Raw genomic sequence first — 21,393 nt, forward strand, 5'->3', positions numbered from 1 at the left:
AGAAAAGGGAAAGCCAAGTCAGAATTCGAGTCCACTCTCTGACTATCTTGCCAGCCTGGAAGACAAAAGCAAATGGACGAAGAGCTACATTTTTTTTTTATGACCAGCAGCACACTTCACAATCGTGGGTTCATGTCTCGATGTGGATAGTCTGAGGCAGCAGCTATGATAATTAAGATTACCACTGCTCGAACACTGAAGCTGGTTGCCGGCATTCTAGATTGGACACTGATGTGGATCTCTAGGTGCCACGGAGAAAGGAATACTTCCTCCGTGCTAGGCGCTCAGAAGCATGGAGTTTCAATTAGTTTAGTCACGCTGTTCTGGAGCTGCGGCGCGAAACCTAATTAAGATGGAATTCGTGACTATCAAAGCTTTAACCCTGTGCAGGGTCCAGAGACTACTTCGGTCTAAAAATTGATGTGTTATGTGATCGAGAAGTCAGATGCATGGTTTATATATGTTGCCTTTGGAAGAGGGAAAGAGCTAAAAAACAGGCAGGATGTGCTGTAGTACAAGTGCTGTGTGCTTTCTTTTCTTGCACACTAGTTTATATTACTAGATAGTCTATGCTTTCCTTTGTTTCATTCTTTTTGCATTGCTTTCCTAGAATGCACAGTTATATTCACTGCTTTGTCTACCTTGTTTAAAGCCTAAGATTATACAAGCAGTGCATATGACGGTGGTAATTACATCATGAAGACTTTGCCAATTTTTTATAATAGCCTTTCTGATTCATTTCACCTTCATTGTCTTATCCATTTTACTTGTTTGTAGATGGGCTTTCTTAATATATTACTGTTTGGTTAATTTACATGTCCACAATGTAAAGTTTTGTACTTTATAATTAATAACTCATGATTTCGGTTTTTCCTTGTGCATTATTTTTATTATTTAACATGCATTGTTCAATACTTTCTGTAAGTTCATGCTGGCAAAATTAAGTGCCCAGGATGTGTGACTATATAAGAAGTTCGCAGCTTTGCTGTTAGCCATGCAGTGGTCTCAGACCGCTGTTGTTGAGCTGGAAGCTAAACTATTAACCTGTTGTGGGGTAATTTACGAAACGAGGTGATTATGTGTACAAACAAGAACAGCCTAGATTGAATTCCACGTATAATATGAGAAGTTTTGTCTTCCATAACAGATGTTAGCCTTTGCTATATGTGCTGTTTTTTGCTGCTGCTTTTACTTTATTTTTCCGCTGTCTGATTTCTTTAGACTGTTTACCTCAGTTTAATTTAATTTATAAATTTGCCTTTTCTCATTCCTACCTAAGCGGTGGTAATTATGAGTGCCACACCTGGTGTTTAAGAAATTGAATGATAGTGGCAAGAGCCGCATCCACCTGCCAAATCTTTTAGCCTTTTGCTGCTTGGTGTTTGGTGCCATGCAAACTGTTCATTTAATGGCAATATGTGCTTTGCACACAACATTGTATGACATTCACCAATAGAACTGCTTCGTGTTGCTGTATAATTTTGTTTTGGCAAGTTTTGTCCTATGTCATCTCATTCAGCTATGCAATAACCTTTGCCTTTAACGTTCCATGAATTGAGCCTATAAAAAAGGTACTTAACAATGAAGCGATTTGGGCACCACATCTTCAAAATAGACTCTCTGCTGATTAGTATAGTTTCTCTACACATCTGCTTGTTTCTCTGAAGGCATCTGCTTCGTTTGTAACAAATATTTTATTTACACATTACGAGGAATTTCGTTTAATAGTGCTGAAAGATGGGCATGTATGCAGAGAGCCACAACACCAATCGCTGGCTTGTGGTGAAAGAAACCATGACTTCGTACAAAAATATGTACAGTGAGTGTGGCGACTACCCTAGCTTTTATGTACGTTACTGGTGTGCACGAATTAATATGGTTATCTAATATATTATAGTGCAAAATTGCACACTTTGCATCTCTGTAATATGTGAGTGGTGTTGAAGAGCAAGTTGGTTTGATAACGTCAACTGCTAGTCGCCTGAAATGCTGCATAGATTCTCCGCACATTTTACACAGTCCTTGGTAAATTCTGCATAATTTAATTCTCAACAAGTTATTGTACTTTAGCTTTTCTGTTCAAAATACACAGCCTTTGTTCTTTCATGAAGTAATTGTTTGCTTTCTTTCTCACGAGCATCGCAGTTATAAAAGCTGCAGTCCTCACTGACACATTACCAGAAATAAAAAAATAAAAATGAATTCCGCTTTTTTACCATCTATGCCCTCCTTATAGATATAGAAATTTGAACTCCTGGCAAACCACTGCTGTTGATTATTTTCTCAATTCGCTTGTTTTAGAGCATAACTAAATAAATGAAACTTGTGCCATTAATGCATGGCAGGTATGTGTTGCATGGATATCATTGCGCTTACTGACATGCAAAATCAGCAAGTGACAAATTCCAATTTGAATGCATGATACCTTAATATCAGTATAAAAAGCTATTTTGTTTTTAGTTAAAAATGAGGCTCTGAATAATTTCTGGAGGTGGCATGATGCATCGCTCAGTCAAAGTCATTGATTACAAAAGTAGAAGATTGGTAGAATGTCGACAAAAAATGTGTATACCAAAATTATTTGCAGTGGTTGCCCAGCTTATGTTGAGTACAATCTATCTCAAATAGTTTATGTTAAGTGTAATTGTGAGTGTCTAATTGTAGGTCTCTAGTTGGTTAAATGTGACTAAATTGAGTTTATTGCATTACTAAGTCAAATATCCCTGAATAGCTTATGCCAAGTATATTTGAATGAAACCAACCCTACACTGTGATTATAATTGGTATTGTTTGTATATTGTGATTAGGTATGAACTAAACACGTGAAATGATAAATTGTTCGATAGCTTACGTTATTCAGTTATGTGTTTCATTATATATGGCTTACATTGGGTACCATTGTGCTGAATTATTGCAGGTCAAAATTAATTTTCATAGCTAGATAGTAGTGTTTATTATTCGACATTACAGTTCATCAAGTCATATTTCTGGAGAGCTTATGTTGAGTATATTTGCACTAGACTAATTGCAAGCCTTAATGAAGTGTCATTGGGTAAATGTGAATAAAAATGGAAGCTCAGGCCATGAAATCATCACGTATGAATGAGTAGCTTATCTCAATATTCACCGGAATTATTGCAGGTTCTATTTAAAAATAAATTTCGTCCTATGAAATAGGAAGTCATATATCATATCATTTAATAGCTTATGTTGGGAGGGCTAATTGTAGGTCTTAATTATGATTTGTTAGCTATATGGGAAATACATTGTGCTTGTACATCATCAAGTTATATATCATTAGATAACTTATGCCATGTATATTTGTACTGAAATATATGCTGTCTATTAACATGCAGTACAGGTAATTGGTTTAATGATAAGAATAAAAATTGAAAATCCTGCTGTATATATCAAATCATACATCTTTGGATAGCTTATATCGAATTCAAATGCACTACATTAATTGCCAGTCTTAAATAGGAATCAATTAGCAAAGTGATGCAATTAACAATTCAACTTTAGCCTCTCAAGTCACATACCATATAAAATTTCTCGAGAAGTACATAATCCAAAATCAAACAACAAACTGGGCAAAAACATGTACAAGTAAAATTTAGCATGTTCAACTTGATCAGATAAAGAAGCAACAAAGGTCACAAAGTACTGCTTAAAGCTATGGATTCACCACAATAAGCTTGGAGACCTAATTACAGCCCCCTAATAGTGTTTTTCCCATGTTCATTGCAATATACATATTTTAACCTTGCGAGATGGAATACATGTGCACGGCAAGAGCTCTCAAGTACCACACACACACACACACCTATAAGGATTGACCCACACATTTTAACATTTGAACTGATAGTTCTCAACTGCATGCATATAATGAAATGTGCTGTTTTCGGGAAACCTTCCATGTCTGCAAGGCGAAGGAAATCACGGTTATTTAAAGCTGCTTAATTCAGTAATTATGACAAAGAGACATGTATTTTTAAGGTCAATCATTAGGACATACAACGATCATCATCAATTATTCAATGACCAATAAGACATATGTATATCCTTTTTCTGCTTTAAGTCGCACCCCTCCAGAAAGAGTGCATTGAAGTACTGATGGACCCTTTTAAGGGGCGTAAGCAAGCAGCATTGCACCCATAAAAGGTTGCATCTATATGTCAAAACACACATATAGATGATGCGAGTTAGACACAGAAATGTACTTTATGGATATGCAATTCATAAGCAGTCCAGAACAGACCAGTTTGTTGTAACACTCAATTTGTAGTACAACAGAGTTGCGCTCTGTTGTAGTGTGGTTTGTTGTACAACAGACCAGTCTGTAGTACAACACAGCAGTCATTAGTACAACAGAGAAGTCTTGTGTTGTACAACAAAGAGCTCTTTTGTACAACACACTTTCCTGTAGTACAACTGGACTGTGTTGTGTTGTACAACAGAAGTTTGTGTCGCACAACACAAAATTGTGTCGTACAACAGAAATTTCTGTTGTACAACAAAAAATTCCTGTAGTATTTTTCGACTGGGTGGGCACACTGTTTCCTCTCCTTTTCTGGCCCTCAGCTGCGTCCTTTTCGATTTTCGCTCTACACCCTTGGTGACTGCTTGAGCACTGCCAGCATCCTCATTGTGATAAAAGATAGCTAGCTGGGTCTTAATCATGCATAAAAGTATATAGGAAATGCTTAAAGAGCCACAATAAGGTCTATTTTGCAATGAAAAATTTGTGATGATTGTACCTTGCACACATGATATCAGGTGAATAGGACACTGACTTCGATGCAAACTTGATCAGTATACTGTGGAATGACTCAAGGTTGTAGGTCTGCCCACATGGTGAAAGCCTCTCGATGTCTCTTAGAAGCATCCTCTCGGATGCCACCGCAACAAGCCGTGCCTGAAAGCATTTCAATTTTAGTGGATGCAACTACAGGCTCAAAACATGCCCATACCTAGTAAGAGCCATTTTCCATTTGGTATGCTGTCATGCAGGCACCTTGGGTATGGTTCACCATGCCCAGAATGTACATCGGCGACATGGTTCAGCATGCCTACAAAAAATACACACATGAGTACGCGACGGTGTGCCTTGCTGAAAAAATTCTGGAATTGCAACACTTTTGCCCAATTTTGGGACCAATGCACAAAATCAGACTGTGTTTGCCGTCAAGAAACAGTTCGGGAGGACAAGTAACCTTCACAAGTCAGCTTAGAATGTGGTCAGGCATAATGCTTGCGGCCAATCTGCATAAGCCTCAACTGTGCGAATTCCTACTTGCATACTGACAATGGCAGCAGAGGAAAATGTGAACAAAATTGAAATATTGATCCCTTTTCAGGCTCAGTGTAATTTTTTTTTCAGTTTACACAATTAGCATGCAAAATCTGCGTGGCTGCTAAAGCTTAATGAACGTTTATGCTGCTAACTTGTTAATTTAAGGAGTGTGGAAATATTGTCAAATGCAGTTTAGGATGAAAACTAGCAGGGTCTTAAAATTGCTTTATGATAAAAGGAATGATTCTGCAAGCTTACTTTTCCAAATGGCCACCAACATTTTTCCATCCGCTGCGCTCACAGCGACACACCAATATAAGTGGTTTACTACTGGTTAGATCCAGTGATGAAGGTCACTGCAGCCTTTCTTGCTTCCTGCAACCAGCTTTTTCTTTATTGCTGGAATAAAAATGGCCATTTTTTCAATAAACAAATAGTACATTTCTTTCCGAACAAGCAGATGCATCTTGAAATGTGTACCATAAAGGGACAAGGACAGAAAGGAAGCATGTATACACAGCTTCATTGTATCCTTTTATATGCTACAGTTGAAATACTGTCATGAAACATTGTAATTCTTGCCTGTCGCAGCCAACTACCACTGGCCTTGACACATCAGTTGCAGTGCTAACACAGGATAAGTTTAGGATCATTGCTTACAACTTTCTTTTGTTGTGCAAAATATGCTGAGATTTATCCGGAATCATTGCTGCAAAGCCTGGCTCTTGCACACCGATATTTCCATTCCCACTTTACCCCGCCGGGGTGGCGCAGTGGTTACGGCGCTGGACTACTGTTCCCAAGGACGCGGGATCGAATCCCGGCCTCGGCGGCCGCTTTTCGATGGAGGCGAAAAGCAAGGCGCCCGTGTGCTGTGCGATGTCAGTGCACGTTAAAGAACCCCAGGTGGTCGAAATTTCCGGAGCCCTCCACTACGGCGTCTCTCATAGCCTGAGTCGCTTTGGGACGTTAAACCCCACAAACCAACCAACCAACCATTCCCACTTTAAATCGAGTGATGCCGAATGCAGCGAGCATGTTTGCTGCTATTGTCTATGCCGAGTTGCTTAGCTCTTTGCTGGCTCATGTTAGCCCAATTAATATATTACTAGTGCTACACCTGTCCATTTGTAGTCTACTGCGCTGCCACTACCACATGTCAATACCGTGTTTTCCCATATTATGATTGTCTAGACACAGCATATATGTTACTAGTGCTAACATATTTTTCGTAAGTATGTTTACCTGAGCGCCGTCAGGCTCTATGACCACAAATGTTCATTTGATGCTACACTTTATATATTCTTTCATCAATTTTATACCTCTCTCATGGAATCATTTTGAAGGCCCATAAACCAACAAGCTGTTGACTCACAAGCGAAACATGTGCTGCGATATGGGCAGTTTAAACTGCATCGCTTAAAAAGTCTATAAATAAACAGAAAGGCAAGGAACTCGAATAAGGCTGCGTGTGTCCTTGAACGGCAGTCACTTGCACTCCAAGCAACTAAGCACTCACAGCAATGTGACGAGAAGTAAAATCAGAGCAGTGCAATCTCTAAGACGAGTAGGAACTTCAATAGGTGAAACTTAATTCACCTAATAAAAAGAAAGGCCATGCAGCAAAATATGGCAGCATGCCATAGTTTCCTACAACACAAAAGCAAGGAACACTAGATTCCTCAAAGGTGGAAGACAACCTTATTTCAAACGTGGTTATGTATTGTACCCAATAAACATTTTATTCTTCTGTTTACCATTTCAAGTTTTAAACGTGTAGGTTAAATGCCAGCAAGCCTGGAAAATTAACGGCAGCGACAGCGGTGCTGCAGAACCTTCGTGTGAGATAATGGAATCTGGCAACTGCAAATCAGTTTGCTATGTAGCAGTGGCACAACTCTTTTTCTATTTAATAAGCAATGGGAATCTGAAAGACTCTCCATTCAGTGCGACTTGAAAGTGCCCACGAGACAATGAGTTTCACATGTTGCAACAAGTAAAAATGGGGCCACACCCAAATGCCTAGCATGGTTGCTCCCTGCTAATGTAATAAAAATAATGTTCACATTTTTAGATGTTAAGATATTCACAAAAACTGAATTCTCATTCATCATCATCATCATCATCAGCCTGATTATACCCACTGCAGGGCGAAGGCCTCTCCCATATTTCTCCATATTCTCATTATCAAAATACAATTCTCACAGGTACGACAAAAACTGCAAATTCAGTGCATTGCATTAATCACTTACTCTTTTCAACGTGCCATGTATCAAACGTTTGGTCGACGATGGGTTCATGCACTTGCATGTGCTTCTTGACACCTGCGTGACGGTCGGTTGTCACCGATGCAATGCCCACATCTTATGATCGCAGTTCTTGCAAGCCTTTCGCAAGTCCATACTTCTCCATTGCATTGCTTGTTGCCACGTCCTTGCTCTAAAAATGTGATGTATCCCGAATTACACGAGCAGTGCAACAGTGGCAACTGGCTGCCAAGTAAGGCTGGCAACAATTCAGAGGTCAGAAAAAAAATGAACACCCACCTCTCCCAACTGCACTTGGACGAAGTGAACAACTTTGCTGGAAGCCCTGTCCATGAAGCTGTAGGTCATGTACTTGGCTGAGAAACCTAGTGAGTCGCATCGCCCATCACCAGCCAAGTACAGTCACCTTCCAAAGCCTCAAGCATATCTTGTTGTTCAGCTTCCCATTTCTGGTAAATGAATTCATATAACATCCGCTTGGCAGGTAAGCAGAAAGAGCTGCTTCATATGCAGCCCATCGGACACTAAGCCATACTATGTGATGCTCTGTTGCTACTCCATATATTTCAATATTTTTCCCAAGCTATAGCTTACAGAACAGAAAATTGGTGTACTAAATAAAGTTAATTTTGATTTGGTTTGATTACATCACAAGATAACTTAGTGAAAATGTTTTTGCACTTACTAGCATGTATCTTGCAAACATTAGGGCCTGGCCCACTGAGCTATGCATCAATATGTACACCAAATTACTGCGACATTTTCTACACTGAATACAGATAAGGCATATATAGGTAATGTAAGGTACGTTCAATCTCAAGTCGGTGTTCCGGTCAATCGTTTACCTAGAGCGCCAGTCTTTTGCGTCTTCTTCTTGGTCTGCCGTCTATGTAGCAGGCGCCTTTCGACATACGCTCGTCGTCTTTGTCACCTTCGACAGTGACCGAGCGTTGGTGTGATACTACAATTATCCCCAGTCCTTGAACATAATTATTTACAAACTACAATGCACCCTGGCCAATCCCTCATCGTGGGTTTGTGCCATTTTCTCTCAGGTCATCATCATCATGATCATCATCATGGCGTCGGCACAACAGGCGGGTCATAACAGGGCTTGAGGCGGTCAACGTGCACTTTTTCACGCCCGCGACGACGCATATTCGATGTCGGGGCAAGCGGTTCTATAACGTAAATCACCGGAGAGGTCTGGCAAATAACTCGATATGGACATGGTATTTGGAAGCAAGTTTGATAGTGAGGCCGGAGGGGGTGGCAGGAACCTAAAGCCACACGAGGGAGCCTGTGCTGTTGAAGGAGCTGGACAAGACGGTGCGCGAAGGAACTGCTGGCGACCTTAACCCTTACAAAAATGAGTTTTGAAACTCTATTGTTGGACTATTGACCGCCTTTTGAATTTACTGAATTTCGATAGACATTCAACCCCAGCTGAATGCAATCTTTACAGGGCCAACAGAATTTTCATTGTGTTCTACCCAATAGACTTTTTGTGCAATTTTTTCTATGTGCTTTTTGTTGTCAGTTTTCAACGTTCACGAACAATTAGCGTGTACTGTTCATGCTGACCCATGTTTTTAAGTAGTTTTAGGCACAAATGATAAGAGCATGATGTGACAATTTCGTTATGAATTTTTGGTCTCACTTGTAATCAACTATTGGCCACATTCTGAAAAGGGAAATATAAGAGCAGCATGCAGTTGCGTGCTCGTTCATGTTATATAAAAGTACATATTAACGGTGCACACTTAGCTCAAGCTTCGCAACACAGTGAAAATATGCCCTAAGAACTTCATGATGGCAAAGCCTCCACTAATAATGCAAATACATCGTTGAATGTCAATCAGAATCCGTAATGGGTCAGCTTCTGTATGTCGAAGAAGGTAACTTTAGTGGTAGGACATATTTTATATTTATCATAAAACAAGTTCAGTGAGTCATCATACTAACAAACAGGATCCTAGATTGAACCTACCATGTAGGGCAGGACAGAGCTTTTTTAAACCTGTTCCAAAGTTCACTATATATATGCTTCAGGGTCTGACATTCTGCCCAAGCATAGGTATTTTTGCCCGTAGCTTTTTGCCGCAAAATGAGGTGCAGTCTGTATTGGAATCCTCCACCGCTGTATGTCTTTGGAGAATTTTACTGTTATTTTTTTTCTTTTCCTTCCTTTCTTAGTGGACACCATGCTAAAATGAAGTCGCTTTAAACATTGAGGGGTTCTAATAATCACGGATTGATCCCACGCATACTATAGAGTTAACACGCATAGCAAAAACATTCGCGTATGAAAAAAAAAGAAGAAAAAAAACAAGGTCGCATGCGTCTTCTAACGGCGACTCTTCTTTTCAAAGAAGCATTCGGCCGCCGCCTTTCTCCTGTCCGCATCCCACTTCCCCCGTGCCCCGCGAACGGCGCCAGCATGTCCGGAGAGGTCGAGGGTCGCTTCCTGTCGGCTGGGGGGAAAAAAAGGGGGAGGGAGGAGGGGTTGCTCCCGCTTGGTCTCCGCTCTCTGCCTTCACCGTGGTTTGTTTTCACGGAGGTGACCTTGGCTTCAGCAGTCGCGCAGCGGGGGTGGCGGCTTTTCACCGAAGCTGTTCTTCTGCGCCCCGTTTTCTTTGCACGCAGACGCGGGTACGCTGAGTGCGGCGATGTGTCAGTTCAGTTGGCGTTTTCCCGCCACCGTGGTCGCATCTTGCACTGTGAACGAAGCACCGTATGTAGGTTTTTCGCTGGTGATTATCACGAAGATCGTTTTGTTCAAATTGGAGCGCGAACGTACGAATTTAAGTCTTCGGAGGACTCCGCTCTTGGGCGGCAGCTTCTGCGCAAGGAGGACGTGTTTAAGAAGTTCAACAGTCGCAGGCGTTTTGGATTCTAGGCGAAAAGCCGGCGCGGGCGGAGGGAGCGTTTGCACTTTGGTGAGTGTTTTACTTTTTCCTATTCGTGTTTGTGCCAGTCTTGTACAGTGTGTGCTACAAGGTGAAGCCCGCATGTAAATATTTCTAGCAGACAAACCAGCCTCGTCGGAAAAAAAAGGAGGGGGAGAGAGAGAGAACGAGGCTTGTCTCTACGCGGACGCTGGGGCCGATGGAACGCCAGCTGGAATGGCGACATTTTCTTTCTTTTTTTTAACCGGTGACCGTGTTTGACGGATTGTTTGGCACAGTGCTGTACTCTTTCGATACGCTACTCGACCTGAGACGGACACATTATCGAGATCATAATATGCCTCTGTCACACATTGTGGATTATTGAATCTGTGCAGCTCCGCCATTTTTGCAGTGTTTGTTTTTGTTTCCACTCATTTTAGTGCCTATAGTTGGTAATTTTGCTTCAAGTTTTCTGGGTAGTAATGCTTGTGACCTGCGCTTTGCTAATTATAAAAACAATGGGATCTTTGACGGCAGCATATATTGTTTATCAGGGAGAAATGAACGATGTGGTAGTGCTGCCGAGCTGTGGAGGCGGCGGTCGATGCCGTCTAAGCAGTGAAAGACAGTGACATTTCATTTTAGACAAGAAACTTCTTGAGCTATGACGTGGAGCAGCGCACAAATGTCTTTGCTCTATTTTTAGGTTGGTATATACCGCAACTTAATTATGATTTATATTGTTTATTTCAGCATCACATGCGAGGAGTTCCCGGACGTATCAGCGTTTTACGCAAAGAACAGCCTGGCGTCATACCTTGCACATGAATTGAAATAAAGCAAATAAACAACCCAGCTCATGTTATGGGTTCACCAAAGATGCATATTTTTTCTTTCTCATTAACGCGCATTTTTTATTCTGTGTTCCCTTTCCGCTGCGGATTAACAGAAAATGCTGCGTGATCAACGGTTAGCCAGGAGCAGGCACGAGGTGGTTTACATTAATGCAAAAGTAGCACAGCACATATCCTTGCTGCGGTCAGTCAACACATTCTATGTTCTGCTCGACCAGTCAACAATTTAGTCAGTTTAGTGTAGGTTAATGAGTGAGTAAGTATAATGGGGCTTAAAAGATCAAGATCTGTTTTGTTCTTTTATGCCTCACTATGCTTATCATTAACCAGCACTGATCAGACAGGATTGTTGATTGGTCGGGCAGAACATAGAATGTGGTGACTTATCGCAGCTAGGAGATGTACTGTACTACTTTTGTATTAATGAAAATCACCCCGTGTCTGCTCCTGGCAAACCGATGGTCGTGTACTATTTTCCGTTGTTCAGGAGTGGAAAGGTAGCAGAAAATCAAAAAGCGTCACTTGCAGAGTTTCTGAAGCATTTGAGCCTGAAATCAACAGAATTTCAGTTGCGCGAATTCCAAAAGCGCTCTTAAGAAACACATGGGCCACTATTTCATAAGCGCTCAACAAGAGGTCAACACTGCATCATCCAAGATGTTGCCGATTATCGACAGACTTGCAACAGCGTGTATTGACACAACGCTTTCGAATTTCTATAGAAACCCTACATGCATTTTTGTAAGGGTTGGTTCTGGGTTGTAAATAATCGGGCCAACTAGCGACATTCTTCTGCATATGCTGCCACTTGAGAGACGGTGGTCGCTTCAGAGATGTCAGGGCGATAAGGGAGTATCGTGTCCATAGTTGAGGTGAGTTCCCGGCCGTATAGAAGGAAAAAAAAGGGGAGAAGCCGGTCGTGCTTTCATGGCAGTATTATAAGCGTACGTGACGAAAGGAAGAAGCCGGTCCCAGTTTGAGTGGTCGGACGCGACATACATAGCCACCATGTCACTCAAGGTGCGGTTAAAACGTTCCGTCATCAAATCAACTTTATTCAGCATTTTTGTCCTGAGGAACAGAAAAGAAATGCTAGGGTAGGAGCAAAAAGCTACAAACGCAGTAGCTTGACGAGGCTCCCACCCCTGATTGACAAAGCCAACAGACTGTTAGAATTCATTGAAATTCACAATTCAACGCACAGAAAACAAAAGAAACATATCTAACAGGAAAACAAAAAAATTTGGAGGACGCTTAACCTTCGCCTTCAAGAGTGGAACGCGATAGCGTTATTGCACCTCGTTCGCACCGCCCACTCATTCGCTCGGTATGCTCTTGAGTCCCGAAGGGGCGAAGCGGGTGAGCGAAGATAGTGATCTAAAGAAAGGAAAGACGCTTGATTCTACAACCCGTGAGGGTGCACGGCGAAACGTCCGAGGCGAGTGGCGCGCCACGTGTCGGGGCAGCGCCGCACATTGCGAGGAGGGGTTCTTCTGTGTTTGCCGCAAGATGGCTCTGCATGTGCGCAGAGCGCAGAAAAAATGTAGCGGAAATGTACTTCGCTACTCGTGTAACTGCGACTTCTGTAAGTAACATGCTCATAATTACCAATATGCACCGCAGTATAACGTTCTACGGCACGTTTCTAAGGCAACACCGCTTTCACTAGAAGCGGTTTTGTACCGCTTTCAAGCATCGAACTCGTGGCCAGGCTACAGACAGTGATAAAACATATCGTTGGTTCCCACCAGACGTGTGGTATAAAGGGCCGGTCCATTATAACAAATATTCAAAAGGCGAGGTGCGTGCTGGAATGTTGTGACGTTGCTTGCGCGAGGGTCGCGCTTCTTCAGCTCGACCTAGAAAAGGCGTTTGACTGTGTTCCACACGATGCATTGTTTGTAATATTGGATTATATCAATGTCGGTTCTATTATCAGAGAGGGCGTAGCCCTGGCGTACCGAAACTGCACAACGCGATTGATTGTTAATAAATATTAGGGGAACCCATAAATGTGCGGCGTTCGGTACGTCAGGGTTGTCCCCTCAGCCCTCTTCTATTCTGCATTTATATCGAAACTTTATGCCTGTCTATTATGCAAAATCCATCTGTTCAGGGCTTTCAACTGTACAAGTCTGAGGTCAAACTTTTGGCGTACGCTGATGATGTGGCAGTGTTTTGTGCGAACAAAGAAAGTATTTGCGCTGCAGTTGAAGTTTTGAAAGATTTTAGTGCGACCACAGGAAGTCCAGTAAACTGGGGAAAGTGTCTTGGCTTCTGGCACGGGGCGTGGACATCAACGCCTGACTTTTTTGCCAACGTTACATGGGTTACAACACCCGTGAAGTATTTGGGTGTACCTCTAGAATTCTATGAAGACAGCAAGCCATTTTGGCGCGCCCAAGTTCAGGAAATACGGGAGAAGGCTGACAAGTGGAAAGGAGTGCCGCTGTCTATCTTTGCACGAGCTACAGTGTGTAATCTATTTTTTGTTGCCAAGGTGTGGTACGTCATGCAAGCACTTCATTGTTCTAGGTTGAGTGTTCAAACGCTACACCGAATCTTTGCTGTGTTTGTATGGGCATCAAGCTGGGAAAGATGTAGTCGGGATATCCTGTTCCGGCTTATTAAAGACGGAGGTCTCGGGCTTGCTCACTTATTTGTGCGCCAGCTTGTAAACAGATTTATTTTCTTTCGCGACGTCACCGACCCCTTTTTGCGCACTGTGTGCCAAGTGAGGCTCGCGCGGGCGTTGCCCAATTTTGTTGTTGCCACGGAAAGCATGCCAGGGCGTCTTTCGAGTTTTTTCAAAGAGGTTGTCAGCAGTGTTCGAATTCTGTCAGCTCGCTTCTCGACAGAATACTTAAGTTCAGTGAAAAAGAAGAACCTGTATAAAGCTGTTTGTGGCGACTTCTTCCCTGTTCCTGTGTACAGAGCCTTGTATAGCGGCCGTCTAGGTCAAGACGTACTGAAGCGTGTCAAAAGAATGCCAGTTTCTCCTGGGGTAAAGACGTTTTTCTTTAAGTTACATACAGGAACATTATCGGTACAAACGTTTTCTGAAAGCAAGGGCTTTTATCTGCCATGGGTTTCACTTTGCTTAATATGTAAACAGCCAGAGACAATAGACCATGTATTTCTGCACTGTTGGGAGGGCGTCTATTTTTGGGATATGCTGCAACGAACTGTTAAAAAGAAATTACCATTAGACTCATACGGGATTAGATTCCTGCCAAGTGAAAATAATGATGGGATTCCACTTGATACGGTTATGCTAATATGCCTGCACAGTCTATGGCGGTCCAGAATGGCGGGTTTTCACTGTGACCCTGACGCCCGCCCTGCAAGGCTCTACTTCCGCGAGAGTATACACGCATTGGTCGAAATGTATAAATTGAAGACCACGGTGCCAGACTGGATTTGAAGAGTCGAACCACTATGCGAGCTGAAGGAATTTTGACTTGACAAAGGCAACTCGTATGAGCCTGCCGGCTTCTGTATTAAGTGCCATGCTTGTGGTAACCACTCTGCTGTGAGCATTCTGTTTGTAGCGCGTTTTTGTTGGTTTTGTTGTGTGGTGGTGATAACCGGCAATAAAGAAAAAAAAACTCGTGGCTGAGTGGTAGCGTCTCCGTCTCACACTCCGGAGACCCTGGTTCGATTCCCACCCAGCCCATCTTGGAAGTTGCTTTTTATTTATGAAGTGCATGTTTAGTTTTGAAGTGCTTGCCGGGATTTATCGCTCACGGCCAACGCCGCCGAGAGAGAGAGAGAGAACAACTTTTATTTAAAATGCCTGCAGAATCGGTTAGGCTCCCTCCAAGCAGGGAGGACAAGCTTTTACCGTGACGCGGCCACTACGTCAGTCTCGTGCGTTGTGCTCCTTGAGGTCTTGTTACGTCCCTCGCTACTTCCGCGGGTTCGAGAGGGCCGCCGCCCCCTTCTTGGGGGTGCTGCCCCCCCCTCTCCTCGGTTTCGCTCGGTCGCTGCCTCTCTAGAGCTGCCGAGACCTGCTGGACGGCCTTGAGTTGTGTCTCTTGATCACAGCTCCTCGTTGCAGCCTCTAGCTGCGGCGGAATCGTCGTCTTCTCGCTGGCTTCGCGCGGATTTACTCTACAGTCCCAAAGGATGTGAGCCGCGGTGGCTCTCTCCTTCGCGCATAGTCTACACATGTCGCTCGCGTGCACACTCGGACACATGTGCTTAGCTAGCACCGGGGTGAGCAGGGACCCCGTCTGTAACTGTCTGTATAACACTGCCTCCTTCCGGGTAAGCCCCGGGTGAGGTGGCGGCATAGTCTGTCTGTTCAGTCTGTACCATTTCACTATTTCGTTGAAGGTGGTCATCTTGTCCTTGGCACTGCGCCGCGACCAAGACTCCGAGTCGGCCGTGTTTGCAGCCGCGCGGTTGGTTAGTCCTCGCGCGGCCGAGTTGGCCGTCTCGTTGTGGTTCACGTTTCCGCGTTCCGACACGTCACTGCCCATGTGGGCCGGAAACCACTTGATCACCACAGGACTTTTGCGTCCGACGTCTTCGGCCTTGCGCAGTATGCGCGCGGCCTCACTACATACCCTACCCTTGGCGTAGTTCTTCACTGCCGTTCTAGAGTCACACAACACTGTAGTGCATCCGGGGTCGGAAACGGCCAAGGCGATGGCCACCTCCTCCGCCCGGTGCGCTTCTCGAGTCCGGACGCTCACCGCGGTCTTCGTTGCACCCGTCGATGCCCCGACAACCACCGCCGCGTATGCGTTGGTGTTCCCTCGATACTCCGCCGCGTCCACGTAGGCGGCGCCTTCTTCTCTGGCGTGGAGGTCTACGAGAGCCCTGGCCCTCGCCAACCTCCGCTCCCTGTTGTGCTCGGGGTTCACGTTCTTCGGGATCGGGAAGACCCTGAGCTTTCTGTTGATGCTATCTGGTATAGGTACGTCTTTCTGCTGCTTGCCTTCCCTCGGTTCGAGGCCAAGGTCCCGCAGTATCTGTCTTCCGGTTCTCGTTTCAGAGAGACGCTCGAGTTGCGCCGTTCTCTGTGCTTCGGCTATTAGACACTGGCTTTTCTGCGCCAGCAGCTCTAAAGCGCAAGATACAATCGGGTGTACACAAGTTCATGTAATAGAAGCAGGAAAATAGACGATGGCAAAAGGTTACAATACATCCGCAGTACAAAAGCAATTTGTGTCGAAGAAATGAACATAATTAAACCCAGATGTCTTCAAGAATAAGGTATTTCTGCCACTTGTAATTGCTATGGTTATTTATATCTATATTTTTATTTTGTAGGAAATTAAAATATGTAGGCATGTGGTATCGCAGCATGTGTCGACCCTAATTAGTGCGGGTAGAGGGTATAGACCAGTATTCTCTGTTTTTGAATATGTAGGGCACTCCTAAAAGTCGATGTAATTACATAAGTTGAGGAAAGCTTCATTGTTAGTTTGAACACTGTGTTTGTACTTCATAACAAGGTTAAGTTTACGTAACTGGTGTATGGGGAGTACATTAAACAAAGCAAAAAGTTCTCTTGTATGGGCGTCATATCAGGCATTTGCTACATGATGAATTGTTTTCTTTTGTAATAGCATTAATTTGGTAAATTTGGATTGAGTTGCGTCGGTCCATACAAGACTGCAGTAGTTAATATGGGGAGCAAAGACTGAGTTATAAAGATTTAACTTAATTTTAGTCGGAAGCATCATTCTAAACTTACACAGCACGCGACAAGCTCTTGCCAGGTTTCCCGCCACGCGTTCCACGTGGGCATTCCAATTTAGATGTTGACAGAACGTCACACTCAACGTTTTTTTTTTTCGTTAACGACTTGTATTTGTTCGGAACCGAGTTTTATGTCAATATCCTGACTAATAACCTTCTGCATAGGAGAAAATAATATTGCTTTTGTTTTTGCAACGCAAATTTGAAGTCGATTTATCTGAGTCCATTGAGAGAATTTTGCAAGTGTAACATTTGCGAAATCAGTGAGCTCTTCAATACTAGCTGACTGAAAAAAAACGCTGGTGTCATCCGCATAAATGATGTAAGATGCAAGTGTGCTGGTGTTTACTATATCATTTATGTAGATATTAAATAAAACCGGTCCGAGTGCGCTGCCTTGCGGCACACCTGAAGTGACATTTAATAGAGAAGAGTGAGCTTCGTTAATCACGACGCATTGCTTACGGTTGTTTAAATATGACTTAAGAAGGTTACCAGAAACTCCACGAAACCCATAATGCTCTAATTTTGGAGACAAACTTTTGTGGTCAATTTTATTGAATGCTTTCGAGAAATCTATCACAAAACCTAGGGTCAATTTGTTATTTTCAAACCCTCTAAGTATTAATTCCTTCTGCGTTACAAAGCTAATTCAGTGGATATGCCTCGACGGAACCCAAATTGCTGTGGAGATAAAAGCTTTCGCTTATCACAGAAACTGGTGATTCGTTGCATATTATTTTTTCTAGATCTTTGGAAAAAACGGGTAATATTGAGATCGGTCGATAATTTGAAAATTTATTTTTATCTCCTGATTTATATATAACTCCTACTCTTGCACACTGCATAATATCTGGACTGGTACCAGTATGTAAACACGTATTGTAAATGTGTCAAAGAGCTGGAGTCAACTAGTCTAAGACGTATTTAATGGGTTTAATTTCAATATCATCAATGTCCCCTGCTTTGTTATTCTTTAAGGACATAAAGATAGAGTAAATTTCTTCATCAGTTGTCGGTTCAAAAAAGGCAGATTTAGGATTAGGTGCACATAAATATTTTTTAATATTATCGCTGTCTTATATAGGTGTTCCTGAGGAAAGATTTGTAAAGTATTTGTTAAATTCGTCCGCGAGGACTTTACCACAAGATAAAGAATTGAGCAAAATTTGGTAGTCACGCGAGGCAGCAGCTTTACCCAACAGATTAATGTTACAGTCACCATCTATAATGATTTGAAGCTTATTCGTAATTGTGAAATTTAAGAGCGTTTCTAAGAACTTAAAAAAGCGGTTTACGTTCCGATTAGGTGGTCGGTAAAATGACGGCAAACAACTTATTTTCACTTTGAGTCGTTATAACCTCGTAATCAGCATTAATTTCACAAAAGTCTGGCTGTACAGCACATGCAAACTGTTTTGATACCAGCTGTAGTACACCGCCACCACGTCGGTAGGACCTGTTTAGAAAGAAACTCGCGTATCCTGGGAGATTCAAAACATCAGCTGTAGAAGAAGACCACGTTTCGGTAATCATAATAACATGAAACTTGATACGGAATTCGGCAAAAAAACATAACCAGTTCGTCGTTTTTCTTTCTCGCACTTTAGTTTTGCAATGCAGTACATTGATATAACTGTTGCCAGAAAGACAGGTAACATGGTTAGGGGCAGCCATCAAAAACAATCAGACAAGTACAAAAGAGCGGGCCATAGGCACTTAGGGAGAGGCGGTTGCATTGCGTATCTTATGCAGGTCGGACTCACAATAAATTCGGATAACTCGGGAAGTTTCCGTTTTCCTTGCGTAAACCCTGCCATTCCTGACCCATGCGTAACGCCAGCCCACCTCCCGTTTCTTGCCAATTGTCATGCCAAGCAAGTTTTTCATTTTTGGGCACAGATACTCACTTACAACGGCCGACTGTTTCTCTGAGAAACCGACTTCATCTGTACCGAACCGACTTCTCCGTGCCTTCTGAAGAATGGCATCGCGCTTAGCGCGGTTGTTGAATGCTACTACATGGTTGCTGTTACTATTCGTTTTTTGCTGGGGCCTTATTTCGACAGTATCGTCGTAGCCATCTCGTTGGTCAGCAGCAGTGTTTCGCACAGGAACCAGGTGGCAGATTTCAACATCTTCTTGTGTTATAGATTCGCCAAGTGCCTCGCCAAGCCTGCCAAGAACATCAATCAAATTTTCATTTTCGTCCTCAGGAATGCCTTTAATCTCGAGATTGTTTTCCTCGAGTACTGATTCTGTGCGGTGATCCGCATCGAATTTTCATTTGCCATCTTTTCTAGTTGTGCAATTTCTTTGATCAGCTCCTTATTTGTCACTTTCAGAGCGGCATTTTCTTTTTTCAGTTCAGCACAGTCTGTTCGAAAGTCCTTGACATCTTTGTTCATGTGCTATAGACTAGCCTTCAGTTCCCTTATTTCTTTTCGCATTTCACGCTTCAAGTCAGCTATCTCAGTTCCGATGATGAACAACAAACACGTTTACATTGGTCGAAAGTAATAACAACTGGCAGCAGAAGCAACGGAAAAGACTTAAAAATAGTAATGCAACAAAGTTGCGAGACTTCCAACCTGCGAAACAAGCAGAAAATGAGCTTGTGCTCGGTTCGTTGCGTCTGCTGCCAAGTGTCTCTCGAAGCAGCTGCGACGTCCTTTTCACAACCTCGGGTGAAGACGATGGTCACGTGGTCAGACGAAGGGGGCGTCTCCAGCGTCCAGCACAGTCGCACCAGTTCGTCAGTATCAGCTGTTTTGTTTCCCGCTGGCTTGCTCTTGATATCATTCGTATATGCTTTCACGTACCCCTGCGAAACAAGCAGAAAATGAGCGTGTGCTCGGTCCGCTGCGTCCGCTGCCAAGTCCGATGCCATTTGTCTGCGGATGGTAGGCCGAGGTAGAACGGTGGACATTGTGGCACTGCTGAAGAAGGGCTTCATCGTTCTCGGAAAGAAAAACACGGCCACGGTCACTGAGCAATTCTTTAGGTGAACCGTGGCGCAGAACGAGATGGTGCACGACGAAAGACGCAACGTCTGGGGCCGACGCAGAAGATAAAGATGTTTCTGTGTAGCAGGTAAGGTGGTCAACAGCCACGATGGCCCAACGGTGACCAGCTGGACTGACTGGTAGGGGCCCGTAAAGATCAATACCCACACGATCGAACGGCCGGCGGGGGCAGGGCAAGGGCTGCTTCGGAAAGGTGGAGTGGTGTGGCGGATTTTGAGGCGTTGGCTTTCCTGGCATGCGCGAACGTAATGACGCACGAAGCGGTACATACCCTGCCAGTAATAGCGGAGGTGAAGAGGAGTGTAAGTTTTAAACACTCCGGCCTGGACACACTGAGGATAGGCGTGAAAAGCGGCGCATATTTCCGAACGGAGGTGCCTAGGAATGAGAAGGAGCCACTTGCGTCCGTCAGAAAGGTAATTACGGCGGTAAAGCATGCCGTGGCGGATGGCAAACTGACGAGCTTGACGGCGAAGCGTTCGTGAAGCTTGGCGCAGAGAAGTTGCAGATAGAAGCGTGAGAAGAGAAGCGATCCAAGTGTCTTGCCTTTGTTCATTGGGCATGTCGCCAATTTCTACGGATGATGAGCCATCTATGATGATAGCTGTCTAGTCAGATCCGCATTGAAGAGGTGACCTAGAGAAGGCGTCGGCATCAGAATGCTTACGGCCAGACCGGTAGGTGACCTGATTGTTGTACTCTTGTAAGCGTAGGGCCCAACGAGCAAGACGGCCGGATGGGTCTTTAAGGGTGGACAACCAGCAGAGTGCGTGATGGTCCGTAACAACAGAAAAGGAACGACCGTAGATATATGGGCGGAACTTCCCAATGGCCCAAATGATGGCCAAGCGCTCCTTTTTGTTTACAGAATAATTTTTTCCTCCTTTGTTAAAGTGCGGCTAGCATAAGCAACAACGTACTCTGGGTAGCCGGGCTTTCGTTGCGCAATGACAGCATCGAGACCTACACCACTGGCATCAGTGTGAACTTCGGTAGGCGCCGCAGGGTAAAAATGACGGAGAATCGGAGGCGACACTAGAATGCGCCGAAGCGTCGAAAAGGCCTCATCACAGTCGGGTGTCCAAGACGAAAGAATAGCGTCCCCCTCAAGGAGCTCAGTCACCGGCGAGATGACCGAAGTGAAATTGCGGACGAAAATACGAGCACAGCCCGATAAAACTACACAAACCCTTTATAGAAGTTGGGCGTGGAAACTCAGCTACTGCACGGAGTTTCGCAGGATATCGACGAACACCGTCTTTCAAAACGTGTCCCAATAGAGGAAGCTGACGAGCCCCGAAGCAGCACTTTTTCAAAAATAGTTGCAGGCCGGCATCAGTAAAACACTTA

Source organism: Amblyomma maculatum, unplaced genomic scaffold, assembly GCF_055883805.1.
Source record: "Amblyomma maculatum isolate TAMU_Amacu unplaced genomic scaffold, ASM5588380v1 scaffold_23, whole genome shotgun sequence".
Taxonomy (NCBI): Eukaryota; Metazoa; Arthropoda; class Arachnida; order Ixodida; family Ixodidae; genus Amblyomma; species Amblyomma maculatum.